At 39.1% G+C, this 17,975-nt stretch overlaps 1 protein-coding gene across 1 annotated transcript in view; it reads left to right on the forward strand.

The window, feature by feature from the left end:
• The first annotated feature begins 274 nt into the window (after nucleotides 1-274).
• LOC123576765 (olfactory receptor 6C74-like) overlaps nucleotides 275-17,975 on the forward strand; it is an 81,708-nt gene continuing 64,007 nt past the window's right edge. Inside the window, exon 1 of the mRNA XM_045438070.1 lies at nucleotides 275-402. The gene's annotated coding sequence lies outside the window, so the exon portion shown is untranslated. The remainder of the gene's footprint in view (nucleotides 403-17,975) is intronic.

The following is a 17,975-nucleotide window of genomic DNA, read 5'->3' on the forward strand; positions in this document are numbered from 1 at the left end:
TGAAACTATAGTCATAGACTGGGCCAGGGGACAAGGGTGTCCTGTCTTCTTCACTGCACATCCTCAGAGTAGAGTTTCTGTTTTACAGGGCTGTGTGGGAGGAGAGGGAGGGAGTGGGTCAAGGCTTAAATGCCACAGACTCTCAATATTCTTACTGAGGTTAGGAGATTTTCTTGAATAAATCTTTCTTCACTTGTTGTATGCCTTTAGGACAATTTCCTCTCTCTTTAGTATTTGTTTTGTTTTGTTTTGTTTTTGATTTTCACCAGTTATGGTTGTTTCGCTCTGAAGAATGTTTGTGGAGCTCCTCATGCTGTCCATTCTGGAAATGCCTCTTGCATCATTGCTTCCCAACCTGCAAAGCAAATCCTTTCCTTCAAGTGGAATCCTACAAGGAAGCAGGTAAAAGCAGAGATGCTCTGGTTGAACATAAAGTGAACTAATACAGGGGCTAGAAGCACTGATCGATTGGCTTTTCACCTCCCCTCACCTTTATTCTCCAAGCCCTTGATACAAGTGGGAACATTGTTGAGAATCATTTGCCTTTAGGATAAAGTGATCACTCTGTGCACTGGGCTTTCACAGTCTTGCCCTTCCTGCCCTCATCCATTCACCCCTCCATCCTTCCCTTGTGCTTTGGTCAGGCTTCCATCAGAGACACAGAGCCAGAAGCATATGAAGAGATTTATTGCAAGGATTGGTGTATGTGACTGTGGGGACTGGGGAAACAAGTCTGAAATCTTTAGGTCAGGGTATCAGGAATGGCAGGTTGGAAACTTTCAGGCAGCATCTGATGCTGCGGTCCACAGGAGGAATTTCTTCTTCAGGGAAAACTCAGTTCTGTTCTTAAAGCCTTTCGACTGATTGGATCAGGCCCACCCAGGTAATCCAAGATAATCTCTTTTACATAAAGTCAACTGATGATAGGTATTAATCATCTACAAAATATCTTTACAGCAACACCTAGGTCAGTGTGTTTTAAAAAAAATTTTAATGTGTATTTATTTTTGAAAGAGAGAGTAAAGGAGAGGCAGAGAGAGAGGGAGACACAGAATCAGAAGCAGCCTCCAGGCTGTCAGCACAGAGCTGACCTGGGCTCAAACCCACGAATGGTGAGATTGTGACCTGAGCTGAAGTCAGTGCTTAACTGACTGAACTACCCAGGTGTACCCCCTCCGCCCCCCCCCCCCCGCCCCGGTCAGTGTTTAATTGAATAACTGGGTACTGTAGCTTAGCCATGTTGAAACATACTGCTGACCTCATGCCATGTTTCAACTACTATGCTCTTTCGTGAACACTCCCTCTCATCCCCATGAAATCTTGGCATGTCTCCTTCCCTTGTCTGGATACTCTTGTCTTCCTTCTCTGTCTCCTGGTTTCCTCCCCTAAGAAACTACCCTAGTGTTGCTTCTTTCATGGAGCCCGCCTTGGTAGTGTTACATGCACATCTTCTGAGCTCCCACAAATTTTGCCCATGTTCATATTTTGGCATGTTGCCCTTTCGTCCCATCAGCACTTGATTCTGTCTCCATCTCCCCCGACATATTCTGGAGAGCGTGAGGACAGGGACTGTATCTCATTCATCTCTTGGTCTCCAGTGTGATGTCAGGCACAGAGAAGCTGTAAGTAGATCCTAGGTATGTTGAGTTATCGGAGAGTCTGAAACTTGCTAGCAAAGTCTGGTTTTTGCGGTGGGCAAAGCAGACTGGCAGCCTGAGCCTAAGCTCAAGAGAGCAGTTCTAACTTCCCCTCTAGCTGGTCGCGTGATCCCCTGACTCATGGAGTGAAACCTGTGGCCTGTCTACAGGAATCCCTACAGCCACTGCACTTATAAGCGCAGGACACAAGTGTGTCCCTCTAGCAGGACAACGTGGCTCTGGTGCCCTGGCTGGCCGGGGAAGTGACTAGTGGCGGGTCCTTCTGAATAGTCCTTTTCCTCTGGAGGGTGTTTTATAGAGTCATACCTTTTTTCCCTCTCTTTAAAAATTTTAAATGGAAGTACAGTTGACATATGGTATTATATTAGTTTCAGGTATACTACTTAGTGATTTGATATTCAGATACATTACAAAAGGCTCACCGCATCTATCCGTGTATCGGTCTATCACTATCCGTCTGTCACCTGGAACATACTTCTTTTTTGGTGACTTCCAAACATTTATAGCTCATTTCAGTTTCTCCTGGTTCATTTGCGTAGTTAATCGGAAATAAGGGCTGACTACCACCGAGCACTAAAAAGAAATGCCCCTTCACTGGGAATTTAGAAAAAGAAAGAAAAACAAATTCTGCACAACCCCCTCTCCCCACCCCTGCCCTTGGATAGATGACCTCATAGTCTGGATGACTTCCCCTCGGGGGAAGAATACGAAGAATAAGGCTAAGTTGTAAGTGTGCATTTTTTGTAATGATCTTGCTGAAAGGAAAATGATAAATGCTGGTTGCACCTTCTCTAGCCTGTGATCAGAGCTCAGACGCTTTTGGATGGATGCCTCCCCTTTCTCTCTTTTTGTGTCTTTCAGAACAAGACCAGACTTTTGCTGGTTGGTCCCTCTTCCATCCCTCAAGGCTATTATATAAAAAATGAGGTGGGGCACCCTATACGACCTTACCTTGGTATATGCTCTCCTAAAACCCAGGTAGGGTTTACCAGCTGTGGCTCGATTCAACTGTTTTACTTGGGAAGACAAAGCTAATGAACATTCTTCCCTTTCAAACTTCTCCACTGAGTATAGAGATACTTTTTGATCCATGAGGGACAAGATTCAAACAGACTTACTTGTTAGATTTGTGATGAGTGTGTTTTTTGAAGAGGAAGAAGAGTTCTCATACTCAGGCTGAGTATATGATATTTTTCATCCCAACATTAGATAATCACAAGAGATGATCTCTATGAGCCCTAACTGAACCAACACAAGAGAACTAATTCACTCCAGGGGGTTTGAGCATCATCATCTCTCTCCAAAGAGGCCTGCCCTAACCCCCTGTCTAAAAAGGCCACTCCCTTCAAGCCACAAGTGAACTTTTTTCATTATGTTACTGAACCAATATGGGTCTGCTCCTTGGTGAGTTACAGACGGAACCTACACCAGGTAGAGTTGTCTCACAAAGTCATTTTTATTTGCAGCAATAAGGAGATCATGGGGAATAATTTCCAAAGCCATGACTCCCCAGACAGGGTTAAGCAGGTTCCTTTTATTAGGGTTTGGGATGAACATCAGAGGGGGAGGTCCCATCATCGCATATAATGGGCAGACATAAAGCTGTGTATGCCCACTCAGAAGACAGGTCTATGCATACACTGTATGTTTTGTTGATGAAGCTTATGCCCCTCCTAGGGTGGGGATTTTAACAGTATCATGAAGCTGATATAACTGTTGGGCACTTTATGGTTTCATCTGCCTGGGCTTCACCCTGGGGGTCACACCCAAAATGTTTCTTTTCCTATTACAGCAACCAGTTAGTTTCTAAAGGATAAAATTGATAGCTAGGCAGAAGCTTCTAGGAGTTTTCGGAGTTCAGGGGGTCTCACTGGTGATAATTGCCCTTATCGCTGCCTGAGATCATATTAGGTCTTTCCTTGTTTATTGTCTGTGTCTCCCACTAGAGTCTGAGAACCATGAGCTCTTCCTAGTTCTGTTCACTTTCAGTGTGTGATTCCCATAACAACAATTTGTAGTCACACGTAGGTGGGGAGAAAGGGAACTAGTAATGTTTTAGCCACTGTGTGCTACGAAATTTACATACTCTATCTCACTTATTCTCACGACACCCCTGGGAAGTAAATACCATTACTCAGTTTTACAGAGGAGGAAGCCCAAGTTCAAATATCTCCTGAATGGCATGGTGTGTGTGTGTGTGTGTGTGTGTGTGTGTGTATGTATGTGTGCTTAAATGTCTCAAATATGTGAGGATTGTAATCAGTTTACAAGAAAGTGCCACTTACAGTGAAAATTCTTAAAGAAGGAAAAAGATCTCTTGTACCCAAAAATGTTATTTATGTGTGTGATGTTAGCTAACCTTTATCGGGGGCTTCATGCTGCTAGGAACTGTACCTGAATCTTATTTGGACAGGTACCATTCTCACCCTCATTTTACAAATGGGGAAACTGAGGTAAAGGGGGACCAAGTAACATTCCTGAGGCTGCATATGCAGTAAGTGGTGGGCCTGGGATTTGAATCTTGGCCGTCTAACTTTAGGGTCCCAGCTTTTAACCAAAGATGTGGGGGGAAGGGAGGCATGATCTGTAGAATGAATTTTAAAACTCTACCTTTCAGGGGCGCCTGGGTGGCGCAGTCGGTTAAGCGTCCGACTTCAGCCAGGTCACCATCTCACGGTCCGGGAGTTCGAGCCCGCGTCAGGCTCTGGGCTGATGGCTCAGAGCCTGGAGCCTGTTTCCGATTCTGTGTCTCCCTCTCTCTCTGCCCCTCCCCCGTTCATGCTCTGTCTCTCTCTGTCCCAAAAATAAATAAAAACGTTGAAAAAAAAAATTAAAAAAAAAAACAAAACTCTACCTTTCAGAGTTTCAGCCTTTTTGATCCATGAGACTAGTGATAAGAGTATCAGCTAGCATTTGCATAGCACCTGGCACATTACAAAGCATTTACCTGTGTGGGACGTCATTGTGCTTTTCATGACAGCTTTGAGAGCAGGAGAGGTGAGTGTTAGTGGTCACTCTCAGCTGACAGTTGGGAAAGAGAAGCTCAGAAGCGTGAAGTGACTTGTCCAGTAAGCCTATTTCATGACGTGGCCATAATGCCTCTCGATCATCTTCTCACCTGTCTGGGACTAGAGGCTGGTGGGATTTGTACCAGATGCCAGCCCCCTGGGGCCAAGTCTTAGGGAGGGGAAGAAGGAATCCTGACGTGGGACCAAGTGGATATGGAAGGGCACACCTTTTTCCTCCCCAAGCTTTGGGAACAGTTACTTTACGTCTTCCATCTTGGAAGGGCCCTATAGAGTTGGGCTGGTGGCAAAGTTAAGAGCTGCTCTGGAATGAGTTTAGTGGAGTGACAGAATTTGGAGACTAATCCTTCTGGTTTTCAGCTCAATAGTATGCCCCCAAGCAGTGGTAGCAAAAGGGGCGAGTATGGTGAGTGCAGTTAGGATACAATTAGGATGCAATTAGGGCCACAGGGTATCCTCACCCAGATCTCTCTTGGAGGTGTCAGAAGTGTCTTTGAGGCGTCCTGCCGTTTGAGAAGAAGCTGACTCTATCACCAACCACTCAGCACTCATCCCTGGGATTTGCACTTATGTGCATTTCTCTCTTCCCACAGATCTTGATCACTGCAATTTTCCTTTTTCTCTTGGTGACTTTGGTTACTCTAGGTACCTCACATAAGTGAAATCATACAATATTAGTGCTTTTGTGACTGGCTTGTGTCACTTAGTATAATGTTCATGCACGTTGTAGCATGTGCCAGAATTTTCCTTCCTTTTTAAAACTGAGTAGTATTGCATTGTATGTATACATTCAATGTTTATCCATTCATTTATCAATGGACAGTTGGGATGCTTTCATCTTTTGGCTATTGTGAATAATACTGCTGTGAATACGTGTGTGCAAATATCTGTTTGAATGCCTGCTTTCGATTCTTTTGAGTACATACCCACAAGTGGAATTGCTGATTCATATAATAATTCTATGTTCAATTTTTGAGGAACTGCTGATTCATACTTTTAGGTGTAAAATATTAGGCCTCAAAATTATCAAGTAAAAATGCTAAATGTGTTTACCATGCTAGAGTAAAGAAGGCTCTTCTTAGCAAGATGGAAGCCAAAACTCACAACAGGAAACACTTGATTTGATTGATTTGACTACACAAAAAATTCAAAATTTATGTACCCATAGACACATATTTAGACACACACTAAACAAAAGCTATTTGTAATGTGAGGTAGAGGAAGAAATAATTTGTTAATATATCAAGAACCCATGCAAATAACTGAGAAAAAGAACAACCATGTAAATTTAACACATATGAAAAGTTGTTCAACCTTTTTAATTAAAAAAATAAAATATAGGGGCGCCTGGGTGGCTCAGTCGGTTGAGCGCCGACTTCGGCTCAGGTCACGATATTGCAGTCCGTGAGTTCGAGCCCTGCATCGGGCCCCTGTGCTGACAGCTCAGAGCCCGGAGCCTGTTTCAGATTCTGTGTCTCCCTCTCTCTGACCCTCCCCCATTCATGCTCTGTCTCTCTCTGTCTCAAAAATAAATAAACGTTAAAAAAAATTAAAAAAAAAATAAAATAAAATATAAAGAACATATTTCTCAGTGAAGATGAAATACCAAAATAGTATGGGTATATAGTTGTGAGAGTACTTCCTTGGTTGGCAATTTGGACAACATCTGTCAAAATCTCTTGTCACAGTGAGAGTTGTAGACCTTTATCTTATATTACTGTGTTTATTCTGTCCTCTAACCATAAATTCCACAATTGCTTACTGATAGGTCTGTATTTGAATGGATTTGATGCTTAGCATCAGTTTTTTTAAACCACAGCTTCTCCATTCTGAGTCCTTTATTTTTAAAAATTTTAATTTATTTTAAAAAATTTTAAAAATTATGTGCAAGTTAGTTAGCATTTAGTGCAGTAATAATTTCAGGAGTAGAATCCAGTGATTCATCATCTATGTGTAGCACCCAGTGCTTGTCCCAGAAGTTCTCTCCTTAATGCCCCTTGCCCATTTAGCCCATCGCCACCCCAAACCCCTCCAGCAACCCTCAGTTTATTCTCTGTATTTAAGAGTCTCTTATGTTTTGTCCCCTTCCCTGTTTTTATATTATTTTTGCTTCCCTTCCCTTATAGTCATCTGTTTTCTTTCCTAAGTTCCACATATGAGTGAAATCATATGGTATTTGTCTTTCTCTGACCTATTTCGCTTACAATAATACTCTCTAGCTCCATCCACTTTGTTGCGAATGGCAAGCTTTCATTCTTTTTGATGGCTGAGTAATATTCCATTGTATGTATCTACTATATCTTCTTTATCCATCAGTCCATGGACATTGGGCTCTTTCCATACTTTGGCTATTGTTCACATTGCTGCTATAAACACTGGGGGTGGGGCATGTGCTGCTTTGAATCTGTATTTTTGTGAAGATACTCAACGTCACTCCTCATCAGGGAAATACAAATCAAAACCACAGTGAGATGCCACCTCACACCTGTTAAAATGGCTAAAATTAACACAGAAAACAACAGGTGTTGGTGAGGATGTGGAGAAAGGGGAACCCTCTTACACTGTTGGTGGGGATGCAAACTGGTACAGCCACTCTGGAAAACAGTATGGAAGTCCTCAAAAAGTTAATAGAACTACTCTATGCCCAAGTCCTTTATTTTGATTCATCTCTTAAATGACTGTGATTTACTGTCAGGTCGGTTTTTTGTTATTGTAGTAAAAATACAATTTTAACAACTGTACTGAGATATTTGACATGCAACAAACTTTACATAAAATGTACATGAAAAGTTTGTGAAATCACCACAATAAAGAAAAGTGAGAAATATTCGTCACTCTGAAAAGTTTCCTCATGCTTTTGTAATCTCTCTTTGTGTCTTCCCCAGGCAACCATTCATCTGCATTCTGTCACTACAGATTAGTATACATTTTATAGAATTTTTACGTAAATGGAACTCAATAGTATGTTCCCTTTTTGGTCTGGATTTTTTCTTCACTTATTATGGTTACTTTGAGATATAACCATGTTCCTGTATGTATCAGTTTTTCATTTAAAGGTTATTTATTTATTTATTCATAAATAAGAGAGATTTATTGTTGAATTGGTTTCCATACAACACCCAGTGCTCATCCCAACGGGTGCCCTCCTCAATACCCATCACCCACCCACCCCTCCCTCCCCCCCCATAAACCCTCAGTTTGTTCTCAGTTTTTAGGAGTCTCTTATGTTTTGGCTCCCTCCCTCTCTAACCATTTTTTTTCCTTCCCCTCCCCCATGGTCTTCTGTTAAGTTTCTCAGGATCCACATAGGAGTGAAAACATATGGAATCTGTCCTCTGTATGACTTATTTCACTTAGCATAACACTCTCCAATTCCATCCACGTTGCTACAAAAGGCCATATTTCATTCTTTCTCATTGCCATGTAGTATTCCACTGTGTATATAAACCACAATTTCTTTATCCATTTGTCAGTTGATGGACGTTTAGCCTCTTTCCATAATTTAGCTATTGTTGAGAGTGCTGCTATAAACATTGGGGTACAAGTGCCCCTATGCATCAGTACTCCTGTATCCCTTGGGTAAATTCCTAGCAGTGCTACTGCTAGGTCATAGGGTAGATCTATTTTGAATTTTTTGAGGAACCTCCACACTGTTTTCCAGAGCAGCTGCACCAGTTTGCATTCCCACCAACAACAGTGTTAGAGGGTTCCCATTTCTCCACATCCTCTCCAGCATCTATAGTCTCCTGATTTGTTCATTTTGGCCACTCTGACTGGCATGAGGTGATATCTGAGTGTGGTTTTGATTTGTATTTCCCTGATGAGGAGGGACGTTGAGCATCTTTTCATGTGGTTGTTGGCCATCTGGATGTCTTCTTTAGAGAAGTGTCTATTCATGTTTTCTGTCCATTTCTTCACTGGATTATTTGTTTTTCGGGTGTGGAGTTTGGTGAGCTCTTTATAGATTTTGGATACTAGCCCTTTGTCCGATATTTAAATTCAAGTTAACATACGGTATAATCTTGGCTTCATGAGTAGAACCCAGTGATTTATCTCTTACATATGACACCCAGTGCTCATCCTGAAAAGTACCCTCCTTAATGCCTGTCACCCATTTAACCCACCCCCTGCTCCTCCAGCAACCCTCAGTTTGTTCTCTGTATTTAAGAGTCTCTTATGGTTTTCTTCTCTTTCTGTTTTTATCTTGTTTTTCCTTCCCTTCCCCTATGTTCATCTTGCAACAATGTGGATGGAACTAAAGGGTATTATTCTAAGCGCAATAAGTCATTCAGAGAAAGACAAATATCATATGATTTCATTCATATGTGGAATTTGAGAAACTCATTTTTAAAAATTTTGAGAATTGTTCAATTGTATGAGTATGTTGCTGCTAGTTTATCCATTCACCTGTTGATGAACATTTCAGTGTTTTTTTCAGTTGGTTATTGAAATAAAGCTGTATCAACATTTACGTACAAGTCTTTGTGAGGACGTACATTTTCATTTCTCTTGGGTAAATAAATAACCAGGAGGAGAAGGGCTGGATCAGATGGCTAAGTGTCTCTTTGAGAAACCAGCAAGCTGTCTTCCAGAGTATCCATGTCACTTACGTTCCTACCAGCAGTGCATGAGAGTTCCAGATGTGTCACTTGTTGTCAGCATGTAGTGTAGCTGTTTTGATGCTACCCATTTAGTATTTGGCTTTAATCTGAATTTACCTGATGACTAATAACATTGCACATTTTCATGTGCTTATTTGTGACTTGTCTATTTTTTTTTTTTTTTTTCTTTTTTGGTGAAGTATCTGATCAAATCTCTTGCCTTTTTTTTTTTTTTTTTTTTTGAATCAGGGTGTTTGCTTTCTTATTGTTGAGATTTAAGTATTTTTTGTATTCTATATACAAGTCCTTTATCTGGTATGTGATTTGCACATATTTTATCTCAGTCTGGGACTTGTCGTTAACAGTTTATTTTGAAGAGCAGCACTTCAGAATTTTGAAGTACGATTTATTAATTTTTTCTTTTGTGGATTGTGCTTTTTTTGGTATTGCATATAAGAAATTTTTGCCTAACTGATCAAAAAAACTATTTTCCTATGTTTTCTTCTAAAAATCATATAGTTTTAAGTTTAAAATTTTTTAAATGCTTATTTATTTTTAAGAGATTAGAGAGAGACAGAGCACGAGTTGGGGAGAGGAAGAGAGAGAGAGGGAGACACAGAATCTGAAGCAGGCTCCAGGCTCTGAGCTGTCAACACAGAGCCTGATATGGGGCTTGAACCCACAAACCATGAGATCATGACCTGAGCTGAAGTCAGATGCTTAACTGACTGAGTTACCCAAGTTACCCTAGTTTTAGGTTTTATACATTTAGAACTATGATTCATTTTGAGTCAGTTTTTGTATATTGTGTATGGTATGAATCAAAGTTCATTTCTTTGCGTATAGATGTCCAAGTTTTCTAGCTTCATTTGCTTGAAAAGACTGTCCATGAAACTGCTTTTGCACATTTGTTCAAAATTAATGGACTGTATAGATACATTGATCTATTTATAAGCTAACTAGTCTGTTCTATTTATTTACGTACTTATCTTTTCACAAGTGGCATATTGTTCTGATTACTGAAGCTTTATAAGTCTTGAAATAAGGTAATGGTAGTACTGCATCTTTGTTCTTTTTCAAAGTTATTTTGCCAATTCTAGATCCTTTGTGTATTCGTATACATTTTATTTTATTTTTTATTTTTTTATTTTAGATAGAGAGTGCAAGCAGGGGAGAGGGTCAGAGGGTGAGAGAGAGAGAAATCACAACCATGGCATCATGACTTGAGCTGAAATCAAGGGTCATCCCTGGTGCCCCTCATATACATTTTAGACCTAGCTTAGCAATATTTACAAAAAATTTGCTGGACTTTTGATTGGGATTGCGTTAATTCATAGGTCAATTTGGAGAGAATTGACATCTTAGCACTATCGAGTCTTTGAATCCACAAACATAGTATATCTCCTCATTACATTATGTCCCTTTTTATTTCTTTTAGCAATATTTTGTAGTTTTGTTAGATTTATCCCTATATATATGTGTGTGTGTGTGTGTGTATGTATATATATATATATATATATATATATATATATATATATATATATTTATCCCTATATATGTGTTTGTATTTTATGTATTTAGTAATAAATTAGGTAATTTTAGTTTCTAATTGTTCATTGCTAGCACAAAGAAATACAAGTGGTTTTTATAAATTGATCTTGTACCTGCAGTACTCCTAAACTCACTTACTTGTTCGAGCAGCTTTTTTTCCTCTTTGTTTTTTTGTTTTATAATCCATAGGATGGTTTGCTTATACAATCACTATCTGTGAAAGCACATATATCCTTGTCTTTTTCCTGATCTTTAGAGGAAAGCTTTCAGTCTTTTACCATTAAGTATGAGGTTAGCTGTAGGGTTTTCATAGAAGCTCTTTATCATGATGATGGTGTTTCCTTAAATTCCTGGTTTCCTGAGGGTTTTCATTGTGAATGGATGTTGGATTCTGTCAATTTTTTCTGCATCTATTGAGATGATCATATGGTTTTTCTTTTTGTAGTTTGTTTATATGGTGAGTGACATTGGTTACTTTTCATATGTTATATTATCCTTTTTATATACTGGTAGGATTTGATTGATTAAACTTTTTTTTTTTAATTTAAATTTTAGTTAACATACAGTGCAATATTGGTTTCAGGAGTGGAATTCAGTGATTCATCACTTATATACAACACCCAGTGCACCTGATAGGTGCCCTTTTTAATACCCCTCACCCATCTAACCCATTTCCCACCCACCTCCCTCCATCAACCATGTTTGTTCTCTATCATTAAGAGTCTCATGGTTTGTTTCCCTCTCTTCTCTCCCCTCCCTTCCTATGTGCTCAGCTGTTTTGTTTCTTAAATTCCACATATGAGTGAAATCATATGATATTTGTCTTTCTCTGATTGACTTATTTCACTTCGTATAATACATTCTAGCTCCATCCATGTCATTGCAAGTGGCAAGATTTCACTTTTTGATAGCTAAGTAATATTCCATTGTATACGTAAACCACATCTTTTATGCATTCATCAGTCGATGGACATTTGGGCTGTCTCCATAATTTGGCTCCTGTTGATAATGCTGCTATAAACCTTGAGGTGCATGTTTCCCTTCAAATCTGTATTTTTGTATATTTGGGTAAATACCTACTAGTTCAGTTGCTGGATCATAGGGTAGTTCTATTTTTAATTTTTTGAGGAAACTTCATAATGTTCTCCAGAGTGGCTGCACCAGTTTGCATCCCCACCAACAGTGTAAGAGGGTTCCCCTTTCTCTGCATCCACACCAACACCTCTTGTTTCCTATGTTGTTAATTTTAGCCCTTCTGGCAGGTGTGAGGTGGTATCTCATTGTGGTTTTGATTTGTATTTCCCTGATGATAAGAGATGTTGAGCATCTTTTCATGTGTCTGTGAGCCATCTGGATGTCTTTGCAAAAATGTCTATTCATGTCTTCTGCTCATTTCTTAACTAGGTCATTTGTTTTTTTGGATGTTGAGTTTGATAAGTTCTTTATATATTTTGAATACCAAACCTTTGTCAGGTATGTCATTTGCAAATATCCCCTATCATTCTGAAGGTTGCCTTTTGGTTTTTTTTTTTTTACCTTTTTCCTTTGCTGTGCAGAAGCTTTTTATGTTGATGAAGTCCCAATTGTTCATTTTTATTTTGTTTCTCTTGTCTGTGGAGATGTGTCTAGTAAGAAGTTTCTATACTGATGTCAAAGAGGATGCTGCCTGTATTCTCCTGTAGGATTTTGATGGTTTCCTGTCTCACATTTAGGTCTTTCATCCATTTTGAATTTATTTTTGTGTATGGTGTAAGAAAGTGGTCCAGTTTCAATCTTCTACATGTTGCTGTCCAGTTTCCCCAAAACCATTTATTGAAAAGACCATCTGTTTTCTATTGGATATTCTTTCCTGCTTTGTGGAAAATGAGTTGACCATATAGTTGTGGGTCCATTTCTGGGTTTTCTTTTCTGTTCCATTGGTGTATGTGTCTTTTTTTGTGCCAAGTACCATACTGTCTTGATAACAGCTTTGTTTTTTTTTTTAATTTTGTTTTTAAATGTACATCCAAATTAGTTAGCATATAGTGCAACAATGATTTCAAGAGTAGATTCCTTAATTCCCCTTACCCATTTAGCTCCCCCCCCCACAACCCCTTCAGTAACCCTCTGTTTGTTCTCCATATTTAAGAGTCTCTTATGTTTTGTCCCCCTCCCTGTTTTTATATTATTTTTGTTTCCCTTCCCTTATGTTCATCTGTTTTGTCCCTTAAAGTCCTCATATGACTGAAGTCATATGATATTTGTCTTTTTCTGACTAATTTAGCTTGAAGTCTGGAATTGTGATGACTCTTGCTTTGCTTTTCTTTTTCAAGACTGATTTGTCTATTTAGGGTCTTTGTGATTCTACTTTATTGAACCTTTATTATGTTGAGATATGTTCCCACTATTTATATTTTGTTGAGGGTTTTTATCAAGAAAGCATGCTGTATTTTGTCAAATGCTTTTTTGCATCTATTGAGAGGATCATATGGTTCTTATCCTTTCTTTTATTAATGTGGTATTACATTGATTGACTTGTGAATATTGAACCACTCTTGCATCTCAGGAATAAATCTCACTTGATCATGGTGAATGATTCTTTTAATGTACTATGGGATTTGAATTGCTAGTATCTTATTGAGAATTTTTGCATCCGTGTTCATCAGGGATATTAGCCTGTAATTCTCATTTTTAGTGGGGGTCTTTGTCTGGTTTTGAAATCAAGGTAATGCTGTCCTTATAGAATGAGTTTGGAAGTTTTCCTTCAATTTCCATTTTTTGGAACAGTTTGAGGAGAACAGGTATTAATTCTTCTTTAAATGTCTAGTAGAATTTCCTGGGGAAGTCATCTGGCCCTGGACTTTTGTTTCTTGGGAGATTTTTTTTTTAATTACTGATTCAGTGTCCTTGCTGGTTATGGGCCTGTTCAAATTATCTATTTTTTCCTGTTTCAGTTTTTGTCACTTATATATCTAGGAATTTATCCATTTCTTCCAGATTGCCCAATTTGTTGGCACATAATTTTTCATAGTATTCTCTTATTATTACTTGTATTTATTTTTTGTTGGTTCTGATCTCTCCTCTCTCATGATTTTGTTTATTTGGGTCCGTTCTCTTTTCTTTTTGGCAAGTCTGGCTCAGGGTTTATCAATTTTATCAATTCTTTCAAAGAACCAGCTCCTAGTTTCATTAGTCTATTCTGTGTGTGTGTGTTTGTGTGTGTGTGTGTGTGTGTGTGTGTGTTTGGTATCATTTATTTCTGCTCTAATATTTATGATTTCCCTTCTACTGGATTTAGACTTCATTTGCTGTTCTTTTTCTAGTTACTTTAGGTGTAAGGTTCGAATTTTTAATTTGAGATTTTTCTTACGTTTTGATGTAGGCCTGTGTTATATATACCTCCCTCTTATGACTGCTTTTGCTTCATCCCAAAGGTTTTGGCTATCGTGTTTTCATTTTCATTTGTTTCCATGTATTTTTAAATTTCTTCTTTAATTTCCTGGTTAACCCATCCATTCTTTAGAAGGATGTTCTTTAACGTCCATGTATTTGTGGTCTTTCCAAATTTTACCTTTGGTTGACTTCCAGTTTCATAGCATTGTGGTCAGAAAATATGCATGGTATGATCTCAGTTTTTTGTATTTGTTGAGGCCTGATTTGTGATCTATTCTGGGGAATGTCCCATGAAATTTTCTGAATATATATGTTAAGTCCATTTGGGTTGTCAGGCATACTTGTCCTAATAAAGAAGCACCTGCAGAGCACTGTGGGTACTGTGCTGCTTACTGAAGTCCCTCCATGCTGCTGGGTGGGGGGAACATGACGCCTGCCCTCTCCCTCCATCCTGGAGTGGGGAGTTTCCACCCACTACTGTCTGGGAAGCCCTCACAGAAGAGCTAGCAGTCTCCGCTTGTGTGTCCTAGGCATCCTTCAGATCCCTGCCTTCACCCTATCTATGTACGGGTGGTCTGCCTGTTCAGCAGTGCTGTGCATCTGTGTTTTATCTCAAGCATGCTAGATGAGTTTGAAAACTCCAAACTTTAGGGCTCTGGAAGGGTGAGGACCCACGCTGATCCTCTAGGGGAAAGTCTCCCCACTCTGGAGCTGGTACCGGTTTGTCCCAGAAGGGCGGTCACACCAACACAGGAGCTTGTTTAGAGTAAAGCACAGCAAAAAGCTGGTGTCCAGGTTAGCTGCTCTCAGTAGGTGTCTCTGCCCCTATGCTAGTGAACAGGGCAGCACAATGGCACCTGCTGGCTCTTTTGTCCCTGGGAGCAGTGCTACCATTCCCAGATGTGCTCCAAGAACAGGGAACTTTCTGTCCCCTTTGGTGTCCCAAGGGATTCTCAGATTTCACAGTCCATTCTGGGGCTTCTGCCCTCATTTTCCACAGGAAACTGCTACACCCGCCAGATTCCACACTGGCCACAGCGCAGACCCCTAAAACTTCAGTTTTTGAGCTCTCCTGGTTGTAAAAACTCATGATAACTACCCCTCTTGTTTTCCCAGTCAATGGTTTTGGGGAAGTGTTTTTCTTGTGCAATCCCCTGTGTGCTGCTCTTTCTCCCCCTTCCTGTCTTTGTCTCTATCTCTGTCTCCTCTGTCCTACCCCAAATCACATCTCCACACCTCCTTTCTTCCACAATGTGGCTTCTTCTTCTAGCTGTGTAGTCTGGTCTCTTAGTTCTCAGATCAATTTTTTGGGTGTTCAGAACGATTTGATATTTATGTAGCCATTTTCGAGGGAGGAGGCAAGCATAGTGTTGCCCTACTACTCTGCCATCTTAACTCCTCCCCGCAGAATTGTTGATTTTATTGATCTTTTCAAATCAGAGCTTTTTGTTTAATAGGTTTTTCTATGTTTTTGTTTTTGATTGTATTGATTTTTGCTTTACTCTTTACTATTTCCTTTCTTCTGTTTCCTTTGGGTTTAACTTGTTCCTTTTGCTAGTTTTTAAAAACTGAGACTGAGATAAATGATTTGAGAACTTTCTTTTACAATATGTGCATGTAGTAGTATAAATGTTCCTTTAATTATTGCTTGAATTTGCATTTCATGATTTTGATATGGTTTCATATTCATTCAAAATATTTCCTTGATTTCTTCTATGTTCATGTGTTATTTAAGAATTTATTATTTCACTTCCAAATATTTGACTGTTTTCCAGACACTTCTCTACTGATTTCTAATTTAATTTCATTGTAGGCAGATAACCTACTTGTATATTTGATTAAAACATTTTTTCTTGAGGGGTGCCTGGGTGGCTTTAATATGAATGGGATCCTTTAATATGTGGTCTTTTGTGATGGGTGTCTTTCACTTAGCATAATATTTTCAAGATTCATCCATGTTGTAGTATGTATAGTACTTCATTATTTTTTTGTGTAAATAATATTCCATTGTGGAATTACTACATTGTATTATCTGTTCACTCACTGATGGACATTGGGTTGTTTCTGCCTTGTGGATATGAATAGTGCTGCTATAAACATTTGTATGCAAGTTTCTGTGTGGACATCTGTTTTCATTTTTTTTTTTTTTTTTTGGTTAAATACCTAAAAGCAGAATTGCTGGGTCATATGGTACTGTGTGTGTAACTTTTTGAGGACAGCTGAACTGTTTCCCTCAGGAGTTATACCATTTTACATTCCTACCAGCAACATATAAAGGTACCGTTTTCCCTACCTCTTTGCCAACACTTGTTGTCATTTCACTGATTTATTCTAGTCATCCTTGTGGGTGTGAAGTGATATTTCATTGCAGTTTTGATTTACGTTTCCTTAATGAACCATGATGGTGAGCATCTTTTTCATGGTCTTGTTGGCCACTTCGTATATCTTCTTGGAAAGAATGTCTCTTCTTTTTTTCTTTTTTCTTTTCTAAGTTTTTATTTAAATCCCAGCTACTTAACATATAGGGCAATATTAGTTTCACGTATAGAACTTAGTAATTCATTGCTTACATAAAACAACTGGTGCTCATCACAGGTGCCCTCCTTAATACCCATCACCTATTTAACCCATTCCCCTGCCCACCTCTCCTCCAGTAACCATCAGTTTGTTCTCTCTGTTTCTTGGTTTGCCCCCTACCTCTTTTTTTAACCCCATATGTTCATTTGTTTTGTTTCTTAAAGTCCACACATGAGTGAAATAATATGGTATTTGTCTTTTTCTGACTTATTTTGCTTAGCATAATACTCCCCAGCTCCATCCATGTTATTGCAAATGGCAAGATTTCGTTCTTTTTTTATGGTTGAGTAATATTCATTATATATACATATACATATGTATATGTATATATATATGTATATATATATATGCAATGGTGGGATTATAATTCCATTTTTAACTTTATAAAAAAAAGTTTATTTATTTTTGAGAGAGAGAGAGAGAGACAGAGCACTAGTGGGGAAGGGGCGGAGAGAGAGAAGGAAAGAGAGACACAGAATCTGAAGCAGGGTCCAGGCTCTGAGCTGTCAGTGTAGAGCCCGATACAGGGCTTGAACTCACAAGCTGTGAGATCATGACCTGAGCCAAAGTCAGACGCTCAACCGACTGAGCCACCTAGGGACCCCTCCATTCTTAACTTTTTGAGGAACCTCCATACTGTTCTCCAGAGTGGCTGCACTAGTTTGCATTCCCACTAACAGTGTAAGAGGGTTCCTCTTTCTCTGCATCCTTGCCAACGCCTGTTATTTCCTGTGTTGCTAATTTTAGGCATGGAAAAGATATTTGCCAATGACATACCTGATAAAGGGTTAATATCCAAAATATATAAAGAACCTATAAAACTCAATACCCCAAAACCAAATAATCCAGTGAAAAAATGGACAGAAGATATGAATGGACATTTTTCCAAAGAAGACCTACAGATGGCTAACAGACACATGAAAATGTACTCAGCATCACTCAACAGGGAAATACAAATCAAAACTACAATGAGATGCCATCTCACACCAGTCAGAATGGCTAAAAAAGGAATGTCTCTTCATTCAAAGGAATGTCTATTCTTTAAAAATTGTGTTGTCTTTTCTGTTGTTGAACTATGTGAATTTTTACATATTCAGGATAGTAAACTCTTATCAGACATAGATTTGCAAATGTTTCTTTCCCCATTCTGTGGGTTGTCTTTCACATTCTTGATAATATTCGTCATAGAA

Source organism: Leopardus geoffroyi, chromosome D2, assembly GCF_018350155.1.
Source record: "Leopardus geoffroyi isolate Oge1 chromosome D2, O.geoffroyi_Oge1_pat1.0, whole genome shotgun sequence".
Lineage (NCBI taxonomy): Eukaryota > Metazoa > Chordata > Mammalia > Carnivora > Felidae > Leopardus > Leopardus geoffroyi.